This window comes from Amia ocellicauda, chromosome 2 (genome assembly GCF_036373705.1).
Source record: "Amia ocellicauda isolate fAmiCal2 chromosome 2, fAmiCal2.hap1, whole genome shotgun sequence".
In the NCBI taxonomy this organism is placed as follows: Eukaryota; Metazoa; Chordata; class Actinopteri; order Amiiformes; family Amiidae; genus Amia; species Amia ocellicauda.
The window spans coordinates 53,658,781-53,678,935 of NC_089851.1; the positions used below are offsets into that span (position 1 = coordinate 53,658,781).

At 43.7% G+C, this 20,155-nt stretch overlaps 1 non-coding gene and 1 pseudogene across 1 annotated transcript; both read left to right on the forward strand.

Moving 5' to 3' along the window:
• Nucleotides 1-7,716: 7,716 nt before the first annotated feature.
• Nucleotides 7,717-7,835, forward strand: LOC136713308 (uncharacterized; annotated as a pseudogene).
• A 4,249-nt stretch (nucleotides 7,836-12,084) lies between these two features.
• On the forward strand, nucleotides 12,085-12,203 carry LOC136713295 (5S ribosomal RNA). Its single transcript, XR_010804927.1, has one exon. It is a non-coding gene; the product is annotated as a 5S ribosomal RNA (ribosomal RNA).
• Nucleotides 12,204-20,155: the final 7,952 nt, after the last annotated feature.

Genomic DNA, 20,155 nt, shown 5'->3' on the forward strand with positions numbered 1-20,155 from the left:
TTTGACAATATACCCTAACATTCTGTTTGCCTTTTTTATTGCTTCCACAGATTGCTTGGATGGAGAAAGTGAGGAGTCCACATAGACTCCTAGGTCTTTCTCATGCATTACTTCTATTCCTCCCATAGAGTAATTATAGTGGACATTTTTGTTACCTGTATGTATTACCTTGCACTTGTCCACATTGAGTTTCATCTGCCAGGTGTCGGCCCACAACTGAATATTATCTAAGTCCCTTTGAATAGTCTGTGCTGCCGAGATTGTATCTGCTGAGCCACCTATTTTAGTATCATCTGCAAATTTGACAAGTTTGCTAACTATCCCAGAGTCCAGATCATTAATATAGATTAGAAAAAGCACAGGCCCTAGTACTGATCACCGTGGAACTCCACTAACAACCTCACTCCAGTTAGAAGCAACTCCTCTAATCGACACCCTCTGCTTCCTATACATCAACCAGTTCATAATCCATCTACTTACATTACCCTGAATGCCTACAGCTTCCAATTTGAGGCTCAGTCTTTGGTATGGAACCTTATCAAATGCTTTTTGAAAATCTAAGTATATCATATCATATGCTTTCACATGATCCACAGCTGCAGTTGCATGTTCAAAAAATTCTAATAAATTAGTATAACATGATCTGCCTCGTCTAAACCCATGTTGACTATCTCCAAGAATATGGTTTTCATTAAGATGCTCCTCTATTTTCTGTGTAATCATTTTTTCCAATATTTTACAGGTGATGCAGGTGAGACTGATTGGTCTGTAATTTCCTGGCTCAGTTTTGTCCCCTTTCTTGTGGATTGGTATGACGTTTGCTGTCTTCCAGTCAGTTGGCACATCCCCTGTTTGAAGTGTCATTTGGAATATTTGAGTTAGAGGCCTATAAATAATTTCCCTAATTTCTTTAAGTACTGTTGGAAATATACCATCTGGCCCAGGTGATTTGTTTGTTTTTAATTCTGCTAGTCCCTTTAGTACCTCCTCATCCTTTACCCTAATCTCTCTTAGGATTTGACTGGACTGGTTGTTAACCTGTGGCATGTTATCTGTTTTTTTCCTTTGTAAAAATCTCTGTGAAAAACTCATTTAGAACATTTGCCACATCTTGTTCATTTTCCAAGATACTTCAATTTTTGCCCTTTATCTGTTTCACTTCCTACTTTATTGACCTCTTGCTGTGGCAGTATTGAAAAGCTCTTTGCATTAGTTTTAGTTCCAAGAGCTATGTTTCTTTCTATTTCCCTATTTGCTTTCCTGACCCCTTTCTTAAGGTCTCCTTGCAGCTCAACATATTCTATGTATTTTGTTTAATCTCCGTCCCTTTTGTATGTGCTATACAACATTGTTTTTCTCTTGATATTTTTTTGCATACCTCTATTAAACCATTTTGACCAATGTTCTTTGGTCCTCAATTTGCTAAGTTTTGGTACATAGACTCGTTCAACTTCCTACCCATGAAATTGAGCGGCCACTTTTTTAACATGGTCGAAACACAGAATTATAGAGGACCCTACCCAGCACCCAGTTATTACGGGGTTGAAACCAAGCAATCAATTAATCAGATTCCAAACTCTCCACCATGGCCAAGACCAAAGAGCTGTCCAAGGATGTCAGGGACAAGATTGTAGACCTACACAAGGCTGGAATGGGCTAAAAGACCATCGCCAAGCAGCTTGGTGAGAAGGTGACAACAGTTGGTGCAATTATTCGCAAATGGAAGAAACACAAAATAACTGTCAGTGTCCCTCGGTCTGGGGCTCCATGCAAGATCTCACCTCGTGGAGTTTCAATGATCATGAGAACGGTGAGGAATAACCATAGTCACCTAGAAAACAATTGGTAACACACTATACCGTGAAGGACTGAAATCCTGCAGCACCTGCAAGGTCCCCCTGCTCAAGAAAGCACATGTACAGGCCCATCTGAAGTTTCCCAATGAACATCTGAATGATTCAGAAGAGAACTGGGTGAAAGTGTTGTGGTCAGATGAGACCAAAATCGAGCGCTTTGGCATCAACTCAACTCGCCGTGTTTGGAGGAGGAGGAATGACCCCAAGAAAACCATCCCCCACCGTCAAACATGGAGGTGGAAACATTATGCTTTGGGGGTGTTTTTCTGCTAAGGGGACAGGACAACTGCACCGCATCAAAGGGACGATGGACGGGGCCATGTAACGTCAAATCTTGGGTGAGAACCTCCTTCCCTCAGCCAGGGCATTGGAAATGGGTCATGGATGGGTATTCCAGCATGACATTGACCCAAAACACACAGCCAAGGCAACAAAGGAGTGGTTCAAGAAGAAGCACATTAAGGTCCTGGCGTGGCCTAGCCAGTCTCCAGACCTTAATCCCATAGACAATCTGTGGAGGGAGCTGAAGGTTCGAGTTGCCAAACGTCAGCCTCGAAACCTTAATGACTTGGAGAGGATCTGCAAAGAGGATTGGGACAAAATCCCTCCTGAGATGTGTGCAAACCTGATGGCCAACTACAAGAAACGTCTGACCTCTGTGATTGCCAACAAGGGTTTTGCCACCACGTACTAAGTCGAAGGGGTCAAATACTTATTTCCCTCATTAACATGCAAATCAATGTATAACTTTTTTGAAATGCGTTTTTCTGGATTTTTTTGTTGTTATTCTGTCTCTCACTGTTAAAATACACCTACCATTAAAATTATAGACTTATAATTTCTTTGTCATTTCTTTTTTCTTTGTTGTGTGCAGGTGGGTTCCTCTTATCCCCTTACATCAGCCACTTGGGGTCGTAACATAATTGGGGGCTCGTCCGGGAGTTATATTCTTTCCCGTAGTTGCATGCAAATAGTGGTAGTGTTTGTGTGGGTGTTGTGCTGTGCAGGTGGTTTGTTTATATTATTGGTATTGGTTTTTGTGGTGTATTTTGTCACAATTATGGCCAGTTTTGATTTAAGTACTTTTCTGAGTGTCCCGTCTCTGGATCAGCTTGATGTGTGTCGCAAGGCTGATTTATATGCTTTAGCGGATCACTTCTGTTTCACAGTTTCGAGGAACATTGTTAAAGCTCAGCTTAGACAGATCGTCATGGATAAGTTGGTGGAAGGACAAGTGCTCGTTGTGCCTCCGGTGTTGCCTGATCCTGCCCGTGTCCCTGATCCTGCCCCTGCCCCAGTCACCCCGGTGATGCGCACGGCGGCCCCGGCAGTGCGGCCCGTGCCCGGTCTGAAGGAGAGTGTGGGCAGCGCGGAGGCCGCCAATACGGGTGCGGATGCGGAGGCAACAAAACCAGAACCTGGTCACACGTTCTCTACAGCCAGGTGACCAGGTTCTGGTTTTGTTGCATATTCCAGGGTCCTCCCTCTCTGCCCGGTTTTCAGGTCCATACCTGGTTGATAAAAAGTTAAGTGACACTGATTATGTGATTCGAACTCCCGACCGCAGACGCCAGTCTCGAGTGTTCCACATTAACATGTTAAAGTTATATCACTCGAGACTGACCCCTCCAGTAAAGTCGTCAGAGAAGATTGCAGAGCCCGATGTCTGCTCTGCTGTCCCAGCCTCTGTGGTTGACACTATGGAGGTTAGTTTTGGTGATGAGGATGGCTTGGTATTGCGAAACACTCCTCAGCAGTGAGCTCGGTTGCTTAATTCTGAAATGTTGCTGGTTTTCCCTTCCCAATTAGCCCATCTACCTAGTGAACAAAGAGAGGACATTATGGAATTAATCCAGGACTTCCCCTGTCTTTTCGGTGATGTCCCCACTCGCACTACAGTTTTGGAACACAATTTAAACGTGGGAAATGCTGCTCCTATTAAACAACATGCCTATCACATTAATTCTACCAAAAGGGACATCATGAAACAGGAGGTAGCATATCTGCTAGAAAATGGCCTTGCTACGCCGAGTTCTAGTCCCTGGAGTTCCCCTTGTATTTTGGTCCCTAAACCCAACGGTACCTACCAATTTTGTACGGATTACCGGAAGGTGAATGCTGTGACTGTCCCAGATTCATTCCCGTTACCAAGATTAGATGATTGCATAGATAAGGTTGGCTCCGCCATCTTTGTCAGTAAGCTGGATCTCCTGAAAGGTTACTGGCAAGTACCATTAACCCCTCGTGACCCCAGATAACTTTCTGCAGTACTCTGTCATGCCCTTCGGCATGCGCAACGCTCCTGCCACTTTTCAGCATTTGGTGAATTTAATCTTGTCTGACGTTCCACACTGTGATGCATATCTGGATGACTTAGTTGTTTATTCATCCGACTGGTCGTCTCATATCATGACGTTACGAGCTGTATTTGAGCGTTTAGCACAGGCGTCATTAACACTCAACCTGGCTAAATGTGAATTTGGAAAAGCTACGGTTTCCTACCTTGGCAAACAGGTTGGCCACGGTCAGGTGCGTCCACTGGATGCCAAGGTATCTGCTATTGTCTCCTTCCCCATGCCCACGACCCGGTGCGAATTGCAGCGTTTTCTAGGCATGGCGGGCTACTATCGTAGTTTTTGTAGAAACTTTTCTGCGGTAGTCGCTCCACTCACCAGTCTCCTTAGTCCCTCGTCTGCATTTGTTTGGTCCGATGAATGCCAGGATGTTTTTGAGCAGGCTAAAGCACTCCTGTGCAGTACTCCTGTTCTCGCTGCCCCTGACTTTGGACGTCCTTTCAAGTTGGAGGTGGATGCGAGTGCTCGAGGTGCGGCTGCTGTCCTGTTACAGGGGGGTGGTGATGGTGTTGATCACCCTGTGTGTTATTTCTCACAGAAATTCAATAAGTGCCAAGTCAATTACTCCACAATCAAGCAGGAAGAATTAGCATTATTATTAGCATTGCAGTTATTTGAAGTTTATATTGGTTCCAGTGCTCTGCCGATTGTTGTATACACTGATCGTTACGTGCGTGTGCTCTGTGTCTGTTCTCCTCCTATCCCTATTGTACGCAGGTGTCCCGCTGTGATTGGCTCTCGTCCCCGTCACTCAACTCCGCTGTTCCGTGCTGTTCCTGTCCAATCAGATGTCTCCAACTACTGCTTAAATACCCCGTCATTCCTCCATTATGAGAGACTACCGATTGCAATGCCATTTCGTGTTGCTACCCTGTCTGTTTGTTTAAAATACCTTTGTGATTGATTGTTTTTCCTTGTGTAAATATCCACTGTTTCTTCTCTGTTTTGTTTCCGTTTACATTGTATTCTGTATTGTGCTCTGTTCAGGGGAGAACGGGTAGATAGGTGAGATACCCATGGGTTTACACGGTTACACGTAGGGATGTATGTTGTCTAGCACATTAGGTATTTAGGTAGGGGCGGTGATCACCCCTCTGTACTAGTTGTTAGGTTTAGATAGTTTAGTTAGTGTAGCTAGTTAGGGTCATCCTACAAGTCAGGTAGTGGTTTACTCTTTTAGACTAGCTTAGATAGGTTTTGTTTTGTTTCAGTGTTAGCCGACACCGCCCAGGGTGTTTTCCTCTGTATATTTGTTCATTATTTGTACCATTATCATCACGTGTTTTTGTATACTGTACATACTTGTACATACTCCCCTCCCCATTGTAAATAAACCCTTCTTATATATATATATATATATATATATATCTTATTGATATTGTGTTGGTTTTTGCACTCCCTTCACTCTCCCACTACTGCATTTGTGTGTTTTATGTTATGTTCCTCTTATCCCCTTACATCAGCCACTTGGGGTCATAACAGTGAGCAAACGTACAAAATCAGCAGGGGATCAAATACTTTTTTCCCTCACTGTATACGTGAAAAATGACATTGAGGCAGAAGAACTCAAATTACATCCCAGTAACGGAACAGAATCTTTGTGGGTGAAACTTTCGAACAAGAGATCAGGATAAATGAGGAGGAGGTACTAAAGGGACTAGCAGAATTAAAAACAAACAAATCACCTGGGCCAGATGGGATATTTCCAATGGTACTTAAAGAAATTAGGGAAATTATTTATAGGCCGCTAACTCAAATATTCCAAATGACACTTAGAACAGGGGATGTGCCAACTGACTGGAAGACAGCAAATTTCATACCAATCCACTGCACCACTGCAAATGTTGGAAAAAATGATTAGACAGAAAATAGAGGAGCATCTTAATGAAAACCATATTCTTGGAGATAGTCGACATGGGTTTAGATGAGGCAGATCATGACTTACTAATTTATTAGAATTTTTTGAAAATGCAGTTGCAGCTGTAGATCAGGTGAAAGCATATGATATGATATATTTAGATTTCAAAAAAGCTTTTGATAAGGTTCCACACCAAAGACTGATCCTCAAATTGGAAGCTGTAGGCATTCAGGGTAATGTATGTAGATGGAGTAGTGGTTAGGGCTCTGGACTCAAAACTGGAAGGCAGTCTGGTTCGGCTTTGTCCAATAACTTCCACTCAGTTGATCCACCTGGAAGTTGGGGTTTCGCGAAAGTAGAGTCTTTTCCAAACAGATTTTCCACTGGTTTGAAGGCTCCAAGTTTGTGCACAGGATGTCTTCTTTGTAAGCAGGATTTTCCACCGTAGTTACTTGAAGACAAAATCTTTGAGGAAAGCAGGGCCCTGTTCGTTTCCAAGGGTCAAGTTTCTTAAGACTCAATAGCTATTTAAATGACTGAACACTTTCGTATTGCAGTCGATTGTCCAGCTGTAAAACTCCACTGATCAGATGGGTATAGGCGGGCATGCGCAGTTTCTAAAGTACTTTACTAAATAAAGTCCTTTAAAAGAATTCTTCATACAGCTCAATCTCCTTCTCCCAGTTAAACTCTTCTGTTGCCAGCAAAGACTTGGTTGGTTTCGGGTTCCGGTTCTGGCAAAAGAATTGAGTTGAGGCAGCGAGTTACCGGTTCAGGTGAGAGAGAGAGAGAGAGAGAGAAGAAGTGCTGTGCTTTACTTTTTATGCCTGATAGATCATAGGTGATTGGTTCTTGAGTTTGTGAGATTGGATTTCAGTTTCAGCCCCCAGTCTCCTATTGGAGGAGGCTCGATTTATGCCTGATGTCAATCCATGCCATCTTTTGGAATCGCCGGTTGGCCTGGGTTCATAGCTCTATTTCGGGATTTCGGCTCTCACCCGCTTCAAAGGGTTTTATTACCTCCAGGCCCTAATGGTGTGAAATGATGTCCGTGTAGACATAAAGGGTGTAAAATCCTGCGCGGATATCCGCGGGGTATGGAGCTATTATATCCTTAAATTCATCCTCATTGTTGGCGTAAAACCCTAAAATCCGGCCTAGGTTACCGCTGGTTTTAAATCTTATCGTAGGCGCGGCCTCCATGTAAACTTTATTTTTAATCGAACTGTAATGTAATCTGACAGGTTGTTTCCCTACAGAGATCTGTTTGTTCATCTCTTCTAATAATTTTTCAATATTTTCATAATAGCCGTTTTTAATACGAAAGTCCACTATTTGTTAATTCCGATGTCCAAAATTGGACAGCCAAGTGTGGGGGTACTGTATTCTGACAACCCCACCTCCCAGGTACCCTGTAGTTCTATAGGTTTTACAAATTTGACCGTAAAACTAGAAATGGTGTTGTTAGGATAAATGTCGAGGGACGCGTTACTAGGCAGCGTTACATAGAATCCTCCCTCTTCCACCTTCATGACCCATAATGAAAGATCCTCTATGAGCTATCACTTGTATAGCGGCCTTATATCGCGCCCCGCACAAGCCAAAACCTAGTCTGCCTTTAAGAGACATCATGCAGCCAGGGCTCTTGGCTTACGGCCACACCGTCCTGAACGCGCCCGATCTCGTCCGATCTCGGAAGCTCAACAGGGCAGCGCCTGGGCGGTACTTGGATGGGAGACCTCCTTGAAATACCAGGTGCTGCAAGCTTTTTATGTCTCCTGGGTAACTTCATCATAGCTCTTATTACTCTTTCTGTCTGGAGGAGATATAAATGAAGTGTTCTACACCTACCCGGCTACTTTCAACACCCTTTCCTGTACTGACATTGTTCCCTCCATTTTTTTTTTTTTTGCTGCAGGTTGCGTCAATACCCGCCTGCCTTTAAGAGACATCATGCAGCCAGGCCTCTTGGCTTGCGGCCACACCGTCCTGAACGCGCCTTGATTGTGGGAGTGACCGGACCGGTTTGGCGAGTTTGTGAGAGGAGGCAGTGTGTTTCGGCACACTGCTCTCTTTGTGGAAAACACTTCGAAACTGTAGTTTTATTTATTTTGTATTTGTTTTATATGTTTCATCCCTTCCCTATAGTGCCAAGTTCATGACTGCTGAGGGACTTAGACACTTCCGGGTTCTGCATAATAACCAGCATAAAATTTGCTCCCTCTGTTTGTCCCCTGACCACTTGATGAAGAATTGCCCTTCCTTTATTTGCTTTGACTGTGGGGTACAGGGCCATTCTGTTCGACGCTGCACTGCCCCATCATGTTTGGGGTGTCGCAAAAAGCCCATGTACTGCCACTGTGAATCTATGGATGGCGGCTGAGAGTGGTGTGGTACATCAAGGGGGTCAGTCAGGAACATGCTTGCAATTGTTGCCGAAAAGGAAGAGGGTCGTGGTCAAGCCCTGTCTGAAAAATATTACTTCCAGGGTTAAGCACAGGACCAAGCAGGTCAAGCTTTTGCAGGCAAGTAAAGTTGAAAGGGGTGGATTTGAGGTTTTGCAAGAAGAGGAAGCTTGATGATGGGTTTGAATTGTGGACTTTGTTTTTTTGTTTTCATTATGGTTTCTTGTCTTTCACTCAACATTAATGGGTTGCGTGACTTGGGCAAGTTACAGAAGCTGTTTTCTACTGTCCGTAAAACGGATATGGTTTGTTTGCAGGAAACCTTTTGGGACGATGATTTGGTTCGGAGCTTTCAGCATTTGTGGGATGGGCAGATATTTTTTAGTAATTTCATTAACCATAGGAGGGGGGTGGCAGTATTAGTGAGATCTTGCTTTCCAGGGACAGTTTCAAGGGTTGAAGGCGATTCAGAAGGGAGGTTTTTGAAGTTGCTTGTTTCTACTCAAGGATTTAGTTTTGAGTTGTTGACTGTTTATTGTCCTAATGAGCAGAGAGATCGTTTTGCCTTTTTTGAGGGGTTGGGGAAACATTTGTTAAGAGATAATGTACTGGTGGTGTGGGATTTTAATGTATCTATGAGGAGATTGGATTGTTCCAGGGATCGGTTGGGCCAGTTGCTTTTCGAAAGTGGGTTCATTGATTTCTGGCGTAGCAGGAATGTATTCAAGAGAGAGTTCTCTCGGAGACAGATCGTTCAAAATGTTTTAAAGCAGAGTCGTATTGATTTTGGACTCTGTCATGGCTCTTTTTTGAGCAATATAGGGAAAGTCTCTTATGGGTACACTTCTTTCAGTGACCATGCTTTCTTTTCCTTTGAGCTTAATTTTTGTAAATTGCAGAAGGGGCCTGGGCTTTGGTGTTTTAATAATCAACTTTTGAAAGAGGTGGATTTTAATGAGGGGATTGAGAGACTCGTGGAGAGCAGCCTGTCCTGTCCCTTATTTGAAGGAGGAGCAGCAGGAGGGCTATATCTTGAAGATCGATCAAGAGAAGGCTTTTGATAGGGTAGAGCATGATTATCTTCTTGAGGTGCTTCAGCGGTTTGGGTTTGGTAAGCATTTTATTTCTTGGGTTGGGATTTTTTACACAGGTATTTATAGCCGGGTTAAATGCAACGGGTACCTGACAGACTTTTTTCCAGTGGAGAGGTCGGTAAGACAGGGTTGCCCTTTATCTGCTTTGCTTTATTCTCTGGTGGTGGAGCCTTTGAGTTTGGCCTTACAGCAGAATAGGGAGATTGTGGGTATTGCTATCCCTGATTGCGTAACTCAGTCTCTTCTTTATCAACATGCAGACGATACAACTCTCACGCTCTCTAGTTTGACTTGTGTTCCCACAGTGATGGCAGTGTTTGATATGTACTGCTCAGCTTCAGGGGCAAAGGTGAATGTAGGCAAATCAGAAATTTTGGCCATTCATCCGAGTGTTGCAATGTGTACTCTTTCTATTCCTTTTAAGGTGGTGGGGGATGCGCTACAGATTTTGGGAGTGTACATTGGGTTGGAGGAGGAGGTGGTTGTGGAGTTGAACTGGCGGGGCAGGATCCAGAAATTAGTGGCGATTTTAAATCTCTGGTCTTGCAGAGTTTTAACTTTAAAAGGTCGAGTTCTGGTTATTAATAGCCTGTTGCTCTCCCGGCTCTGGTTTTTGCTGAATGTGATGGAGCTTCCTCAGTGGGTTGAGATGCAGGTGAAAAGCTTAGTGGGCAGGTTTTTGTGGGAGGGTAAGCCGGCGAAAATTGGCTATAACACCATGATTGGGGAAGTTCGTAGGGGGGGGTTGATGCTTGCAGACCTGCCATTAAAGAAGAAGAGCTTTTGCATTGTAGTACTGAAGCGTTTTTTAGACCGGGGGAATTGTAGTGTGTGGAAAGGGTTTCTGCTGCACTATTTTAATAAATGGGGGGGGTTGGGGATGGGTGAGAGTATTTTGTGTATGTGTCTTCGACCTTCTATGCTGCGGGGTATTCCCCAGTTTTATCAGGAAGTGTTGCTATCATGGGCCGAATTCTTGCCATCTCTGTCTTTTAGTCCTGATAGTAGGGAGCAGATTCTTAATCAGCCACTCTTTCTTAACCCTTTGCTTCAATCAGGTGGCAAGTCCCTTTATGGGCAGTGTTTTGTGGAGGCGGGGGTGCTTCGGGTGCAGGATATCATGTATGTGGTTTGGGGGGGTTTTTGCCCACTCAGGCCATTGCAGACTCAGTTTGGGAGAAGAATGAGGATGTGCCTTTTAGAATCGTGGCTGTGGAGTATGATACCATTAAGCGTGCTCTTCCTGAGAGTTGGATAAGAGTAATTAATGAGGGGTGTAACACTATCCTTTGTCCCACAAGGTCTGTCCCGCAATTTATTTTGCAGGGGAGGGAGTTTCCTGTCCCCTTTCTTGATTGTGTGACACAGTTGTTTTATCTGTCCCTCTTGCGTGCCGTTTTTGTCCGGCCAGAGTCTGAATTGCTTTGGCAGAGGAGGTGCCCGACCATGTCTGTTTCCTACTTATGGAGGAACTTACGTATTGCTTTTAATTCCCCTGACTGTGAGGATCTCAACTTTAGGTTGCGGCACAACTGCATATTTTCACAGTGGCTTCTCCATAAGTTGCATCTTGCAGACACTAGTTTGTGCTCAGTGTGTCAGCAGCGGGTGGAAGGCATTATGCACTTTTTTGTACAGTGTGCAGAGTTGAAGGGGTTGGGGATTTATCTACACCAGTTGTTAGAGGGGTTCTATGGGTTTGCTGATGTGGAGATTCAACAAGACCTTCACTCGGTGTCCTGGGATTCTCTTTTCTTATTTGGGTTACACGGGGTATTCCCCAAAGTCAATGTGGAATTCATTAACTTTCTTCTTAGTCATGCTCGACATGCAGTTTACAAGAGGCGAAATCGATCTCTGTTTAGTGGTGAAACACTGGATGTAGTTCACCTATTCACACTGAGTCTGAAACGGGATATCTATTCAGTGTATTCGTTTTGTAAGAGGGATGAGAGGGCCATGACTCGTTTCAAAGAGATATTTTTATATAATAATGTAATCGTAAAACTGATGGGTGATGATCTGATTCTTTCTGTATGATTTTCTTGATACTCCTGTCTGTTCTATACTTTCTAAGTATTGCTTTTGGTTTACATTTACCTGTGATCGATGATGACAATTTGCTGTTTTATGCACGTGAACGACAAAATGATCCGTTGTTCAGCACAATCTGAGATCAAAAAAAAAAAGAAAAAAAAAACAAAAAAAAAACATGCCCGATCTCGTCCGATCTCGGAAGCTCAACAGGGCAGGACCTGTTCAGTACTTGGATGGGAGACCTCCTTGAAATACCAGGTGCTGCAAGATTTTTATGTCTCCTGGGTAACTTCATCATAGCTCTTATTACTCTTTCTGTCTGGAGGAGATATAAATGAAGTGTTCTACACCTACCCGGCTACTTTCAACACCCTTTCCTGTACTGAAATTTCTCCCTCCATTTTTTTTTTTTTTTTTTTTGCTGGAAGTTGCATCAATGCCCGCCTGCCTTTAAGAGACATAATGAGGCCAGGCCTCTCAGCTTGCGGCCACACCGTCCTGAATGCACCTGATCTCGTCAGATCTCGGAAGCTAAACAGGGCAGGACCTGGTCAGTACTTGGATGGGAGACCTCCTGGAAATACCAGGTGCTGCAAGCTTTTTACATCTCCTGGGTAACTTCATCATAGCTCTTATTACTCTCTTTCTGTCTGGAGGAGATATAATTGAAGTATTCTACACCTACCCGGCTACTTTCAACACCCTTTCCTGTACTGATATTTTTCCCTCCATTTTTTTTTTTTTGCTGGAAGTTGCATCAATACCCGCCTGCCTTTAAGAGACATCATGCAGCCAGGCCTCTCGGCTTGTGGCCACACTGTCCTGAACGCACCTTGTGCTTGATTGCGGGAGTGACCATACCGGTTTGGCGAGTTTGTGAGAGGAGGCAGTGTGTTTCAGCACACTGCTCTCTTTGTGGAAAACACTTCCAAATTGGGGTTCTTTTTTACCCAAGTTTTGTTTGGGTTCTTTAACTGCTTTTGTACTGCATTTCTGTGGATTTGGATTGCCTTTTGCAGTATGGGTTTGTTTTTTTGGATTGCTTTTTATGCTGCCTGAGCAACATATGGGACTCCAGCCATGCCTGTGCCAGTGGGTATATACAATACATATACAGTACATATTAATTATTCTTGTTAATCTCAGTAATGCTATGCAAAATGTAAATATATAAAACGGTATATATTGTACTTACATTTCATGATTAAGATTACAGCCTGGTAGGGTAACATTTGCTAATTCCACTAATCTTTTCGCGTTTTTTTACTTCAAAATAAATCCACCTCAGAGCCAAGTCCCGCATCCAAGAACAATTAAACAACCCAATCAAACGCGTGATCTACGACCCGCCTTCTAAAGGCATAGTAACCAATCAGGCGCGTCATCCTGTTCTGCCCCTGGGGTAGCGCTGCCCTCAGAACAGGGCTGGTTTACAAAAACTCAACTGAGCGGCCGCCCCCCTCCTGCCGTTCCTGGGGCTCAGTCTCCTCAACCCCGCCGTCCATGGCAGCAACATTCTCCCTTGCCAAGCCCTCATGATTCCTGTCAGGACACATCCTCTTCATGTGCCGCACTTTAAAACAAACAAAACATTTCTCAGAGGTTACAAACACATTATAAACACTGCCATCCACACTACTATTTCATCACAGTGTTTATCACCATGTTCGGGTCATGCATATCAATGATACTTGCCTCCGAAAAGTTTTGGCGCTTGATCGGGGACATTAATTTACCATATCGAAGCAACTCCTGCTCCAGAACCGCATTCCTCATAAAACGAGGGACGTTAGAAATGGTGATCCTACTTACAGGTGAAGCAAGTGGCAAAACGGGGAAAAAAAATGTCACACATAATAACGCCTTCTTCCACCAGTCTATTCACCAGCATTTCGCTACCTAAAAATATAACCACTGGCCGATTCATACGGGACGCGGACTTGACATGTGTTGCATTTATAGAATGAAGAGAACGGAGTCCATCCCAGTGCAACACATTTATTGTCTCTGTAAAACACAGAAAAAGGGTATTATTTTACTTATTCAGACTGCAGTTCTATCTTGCGTCTTCTTTGGACTTGTTTACTATTGCGTTACTGACGCATTTCAATGAAAGAAGACATAATGCTCGCCACCTGCTGGTCGGAAGCTATAACAACGCAGTGTATTGTATTATCCCAATTTAAAGGCCTGTACTATGGGTGCAATGTTTTTCGTTAAGTTAAGTTAAGGCACACATAGTGCCACACTCTCCCCCTCAAACTTTTTAATGTCACCTGACATTTACCCTTCCAGAAGGCTAACACATTTTGTCTGCTCGTTTTTTTTTTTTATAACTGGCTAGTTAGAAGTAGGTTTTCTTAAAAAAAACGAAATCTATATATTCACAGGACTATGACATTAGCTTGGTAGTGACACTCCTTACGGTCTACCAAGGGCTATGGAAAAGCTCATTGTGCACTGTAAGCTTAAACCATATTTATTTTGCTACTGTAATTGTCACTTTTCACCTGAGGGTTTTAGAACAATTGTTCACTCTAACCAGTTTTTTTCTCTTCCCTTATTACCATTACTCTTTTCTGTAACCACACTCAATCTTACGGCATAGTTGACCTTAGTCTGATAATACTTTTTCCCTTTCAGCAGACATTGATATACTGTCCTCATGTATTAATCAAGAAATATAAACACATATTTACCATAATTTACAGGTAAACACATTCTAATGTCCATAGTAACAATGTACAATATTCAATGTAACGCACTAATAAACAGGCTGTATGTCCATTGTGTTCCATGGCCTCCAAAAGCCGTAACCACCAGACAAATGTGTTGTTTGCATGCCCTTCACTGTCAAGTCTCTCTGTACAATAGAAGGTTGTCCTAAGGTTCCATAAGTCAACATTCTTGGTTGGCGTCTCTCTCTCTGTGGATACAGTCTGAGTGGCTGTGCTGAGTTTTGGCTCTCTTCAGCAGATGAATGTTCTGCTTCGGAACTTACATGGTGAACCTGATCCTCACACTCACTGTAACTGTTCAACTGCAGATCCTCATGAAGCAGCATACTTCCATGTTCATCAGCTGACGGCAAGTGTTCACGGGACTGCTGTGTGGCTTGGGGTTGGAAGGCTCGAGTCTGAGGGTTTAGGACTGAGTTCCCAGTCTTGGGGTTCCTGTCTCTGTGTAGCCTCAACCTGTATGTCAGTTGATAGTCTTCCCCTGAGTCACTCTCGGAGTCCAATTGAGGCTCTGGTTCTCTCATAACTTTCTTTTTGTTCTTGTTGTTTTGCAAAGAACCATTTCTCTTTGTTTTAATCTGGCATGAAGTCTTTTCAGGTTTTTCCAGTGGTAAGTGATCACATGGCAGCAACAGATTCCTGTGAATCACACGACTTCTACCTTCACCACTCTCTGGTCTTACCTCATAGACAGGACTTTCCTTGCATTTCCTCTGTACCACTATGTGAACCTTATCTTCCCAGTATGACCGGATCTTCCCCGGTCTCCCTCTTTCAGTCAGGTTGCGGATGAGCACTCGGCCACCAGCCTGTAAGTCATTGCCATGGACTCTTCTATCATAGTATACTTTTCCCCTGGCTGCTTCTCTGTTGGCTGCTCTGGATGCAATGTGATATGCTTCCTTCATTCTCTTTTGCGAGTCTGTAACATAGTCTTCATAGGTTTTCTGTTTTCCATCAGCATTGAGATTGAAAAGGAGGTCAATTGGGAGTCTTGGGGATGGTGAGTATCCGGTAGCCTCACTGCGTGTACAATTGTAGGCATGAATGACCTTACCCAAGGAACTTTTCCAGTCTGCCTTCTCCTTTTCTGTTAGTCCTCAACATGGCTAATAGCGTCCTGTTGGATCTCTCAACCTGGCGTTTCCCTGGGGATGGTATGGTGTTGTGTGAGAGTTATGCACCCCAGAGACCTCTTGCAATCTTGCAAACATTTGATTTTCAAATTCCTTCCACATGTCGTGGTGGATCTTACTTGGAAAACCAAATTTGAGTGCAAAGTCATTGAAAATCTTTTCTGCTACAGTCTTGGCAGCTTTGTTTTTGGTGGCATACGCTTGTGCGAACCGCGTATAATGGTCCATAACCACCAGGATGTATTCATACCCCTGTTTACATGGCTCCAAATGTAGGAAATCAATGGACACCATTTCAAATGGATAGGTTGTGGTGATGGTATATAATGGGGCTCTTGTGGGCTTGTTAGGTTTTTTCTTTTTCAGGCACTCGCAAACTTTGGTCACAAAATGTTCAACATCATTCTGCATCCGTGGCCAATAGAATCTGTCCCTGATCAAAGTTAGTGTTCTTTCGCAACCAAGGTGTCCCATCTTCTGGTGTAACTCCTCAAACACAAGTGGGTGCTATCCTTTGGGCAAGATTAGTTGGTCCCATCCAGATGTTTTCCTGAATAACACTCCATCTTTGTCCACATACAGCTTAGTCCACTGTCTCAGTAATACATTGACATCAGGATGTTCAGTTTTCTGCCTGTCTATGGGTGGATGCTGGCTCCTTGATTTGTATTTCAAGACTCTCCCAATGATGGGGTCACTCTCTTGTGCCTTTCTGATCTGTCCAGTTGTTAGAGGACCAGCAATTGTACTGGAATGTGTGTCTTGCACCAGTTCCAACACATTCATAAAGACTGTCCCTATCCCCTGCGATGGTTTTTACAGCTCTACCAATACTCCAAGCATTGAAGAGCTGATTATATCCTGTTGTATTTCCTCAGTGCACTGGTTCATGTAACTGTCTATGTCCAATGGCATCCGGGACAGGCCATCTGCATCAGCATTAGACTTGCCAGGGCGGTATTTGATGGTAAAGTTGAAATCCGCAAGCTGTGCTACCCACCGGTGGCCTGTTGCATTTAATTTGGCTGTTGTGAGGACATAGGTGAGAGGGTTATTGTCTGTGTATAACACAAATGATGGTGCATGGTACAGATAATCCCTAAATCGCTCACAAACAGACCATTTTAAGGCTACAAATTATAATTTTCCTGAGTGCATATGGTAGTTTTTCTCTGGCAGTGTTAGTGTTCTTGAGCCACATGCAATTACTACCATCTTACCTCACTGCCTTTGTTATAACACCGCTCCAAGTCCTTCCTGTGATGCATCACAGTGTAACACAAATGGCTGTGTGAAGTCCGGGTATCCCAGGACAGGTGGCTTTAACAGGCAATCACCCCCGGTTGAGCAGATCCTGTATATACTCTTTTACTTCTTGGTGGAGAGACTTTGGAATTGACATGTAGGTTTTCTGAACAGGTATGGTGTCCTTAAGTGTAATATGAATGTTAAGGGATGGAATGCAACCAATATTGTTGTCATCAAAGGCAAAAGCATTACACTCATCTCTCAACATCTGTCTAACCGCTTGTTGTTGAGCCTCACTTAAGTGGTCCAAATTCACAGGAGGGTCCCACTTCTGAGTGCTTCCGCTACTGACATCAGCCTGCTCCTTCAATTTTGCTTCTTCAGGCTTAAACAAATTGTCAGAGTGGTTGCATGTTTGTTCTTGCTGTTGTTCCTGATCATTTGCTGGTACCACTGCTGCTGGATACACTGCTTTCACTGTTTGTAGGTGGCCCAGGATAATGTGCTGGTCTAGTATGATGTCATGCTTTGTGGTATTTGCAATGGGGACAGGCACATAGATAGGACTCACCTCCCGAACAGCCACCAATGCTTCACTGATGAGGAGGCCTTCTGGAAGTGGACACAGCTCAGATGGGACAAAGAGCATCTCTTGGTCTTTATACAGCGCTCCTACATGTGCACGGGCATGGACAGGGGTAATCTGGTCTGCTGGCAGAACTACTCTCTTGCGTCCTGTTCTCGCAATGCCTGCATCATGTCCTACATCTTGGGTCTGCATGAGCCTCAACATGGATTCAGCGGTCTTCACTGGTACAGAAAACGCTGCACTCATCATCTGGATAACATCAGTTGTTGTTTTTGTTGCCCCCTTCCCTCGGTTTACTATCTCTTCAATTACATTGAAACCAATAATTGGATCTTCAGCCACATTTGAGTCACTTGATACTAAAATTGGAACTGTACGTGTCTCTGTCACAGTTAGATCACAGTCCAACTGAAATCTCACCTCAATCCAGCCAATGAAAGGTATCTCTGTTTGGTTAGACTGATCTTCAGTCTCTTTGTCGGTTGACTTCCACCGCAACTTCTCTTTTAACTCAATTGCTCTGAATATAAAGTTCTGAGCTGACTCTCTGGGCTCCTGGGATATATTCATCAGCTTGTGGAATAAATCAGATGAGCTGTCTTCCTTGTAGTGTCCTTTGAGTATGGTTTTCAATGTGCAAGAGAGTAAGTCCACTCTTGATCTCCAACATATCTCTGAGATGAAGTCCAGGGCTGACTGCACGAATAACTGCCTCAATGATCTCGACTTCTGAATGTCCCTTTCGGAGTCCTGCTTCAATCTGGTGGACCAGGCTTGCATAGGACAGCTTGTCCTTCTGCCCTCCTGCTCCAATCTGTCCACAGATTCTGAACTCCCTCCGAAGAGTCACTTCTGGCACAGCGGCTGGTAGTGGCATTGATATTTCCTCCACTTTCATCACCCTGTTGCCGTTTGCTCTCATTTTATCTCCTAGTGCTTTGATCTCTTCTGCTAAAGTCTTGTGAGCCTGTTCTTAAGATTGCTGTAATTGGAGGTATTTGTCCTGTAAATCTTTCATCTGGGTGAGTTCTTCTGGTGGTGGTCCTACATCCATGACACCCTGCTTCCTCCCCTTGATGAATGCCAGGAGGTGTTTCAGAAACTGGCAGACCTCTTCCTCCTCCTGCTTGTCCTCAATCTCCTCCAAAACTTTCTCTGCCATCCTAATAAGAGCTCGTCTGGTTTTAGTGAAGAAAACTGCATCACTTTTTTCTGGGCACTTTAGGTATCGACAAATTTCAATAAGATTAGTTTTCTCCAGCTGTAGTAGAATTTCACTCACTTCATCTTGCAAATGCTCCATTTTTTTTTTTTTGGTTGTTATTATTATTTTTGTTTCTTCTAGTGGGACTTTTTTTTAATCTATTATATAGAAGCAGGTCCCCTTCCTCGTGGTGTTATCGTCTCTGAGTGAGAAGTAGTCTTTCTTCTAATTTACTTCTCCTGGCTGGCTCGCCATATTATGTTGCATTTATAGAATTAAGAGAACGGAGTCCATCCCGGTGCAACACATTTATTGTTTCTGTAAAACACAGAAAAAGGGTATTCTTTTACTTATTCAGACTGAAGTTCTATCTTGCATGTTCTTTGGACTTGTTTACTATTGCGTTACTGACGCATTTCAGTGAAAGAAGACATAACGCTCGCCACCTGCTGGTCGGAAGCTATAACAACGCAGTCTATTGTATTATCCCAATTTAAAGGCCTGTACTATGGGGGTGCAATGTTTTTCATTAAGTTCAGCACACATAGTGCCACACATGCTTACACCCAACTACCTTCCCCACAGCAAGAACACACTCCTGCACAGAGACATACTCCTCTGTATTGATCCTCACCCCGTGTCTACAGGATCCCCCCCGCTTTGGGCCATAATGGCCCAAAAAAGACCACCACAATAACCTAACAAAGGAACAATTAGAACTATTTAAAATCAAACATGAACAAAGAATAAAACAGTCTATAAACCTCTCGTGAGTCACCCCCCACAACGAGAGAGAGAGAGAGAGAGAGAGAGAGATTGTGTGAACAGAGCACTGCCCGAGCTGTAATACAACATGAAAAGAGCCGGTGCAGTGAAGCGATAATTACAATAATGATTATTAAAAGAGTTATATATTAATGATTTAATTGGAGTTATAATGGACAAGTCAAAAGGTTAAAATGATTGACTCTATCTAGGTTTCAAGCCACACTGTTTGGGGGCCCAGTGCTGCTCTGGTGCCGCCACTCCAAGACTGAGAATGTTTAACCTGCAGCGCCACATAGAGGAGAGAAAAAATATCTTATAAAGTGTCCTCGACTGAGTATCTTTATTACTATGGTACCAGAATGATATGCAGTGAATAATATGAATGCAATGAAACTGAACACCAAAGTTTGATTTCTGATTGGCTTCTCCATATGTAATAATCAATACATATTGACAAACTGCGATAAAAGCCCAGCTTCAATAAACAGCCACTGGCATCGGTCCGCAGTGCTGCTGATGCAGAGGCTCTGTATTGAGGGACCGATAGACTCAAATAATAATGAACACAAAGTGCGACAGATTACAGTGGTTATTTCTTCCCATTACAGACACATAAGAAAGTGCACAGACGGCTCACTCGGCATGTTGTTTTGTTCTGCACATTCATTAGCCTGGCACTCGAGGGGCATTTAGTGACGTCATGTCACAGCACCGCAGCTCACCAGAGCAATCCCATCAGCCCCTGCGCTGGAAACAGCGGCTCTGTGTGCGGGTCTGATGGGTCTCTAAAGCTGCTGCTGCCGCTTCATGTCCTGAAACTGCGCTGGACCTGGGCTTGTGTAGCGCTGAGAGAGCCTGGGATTGTATA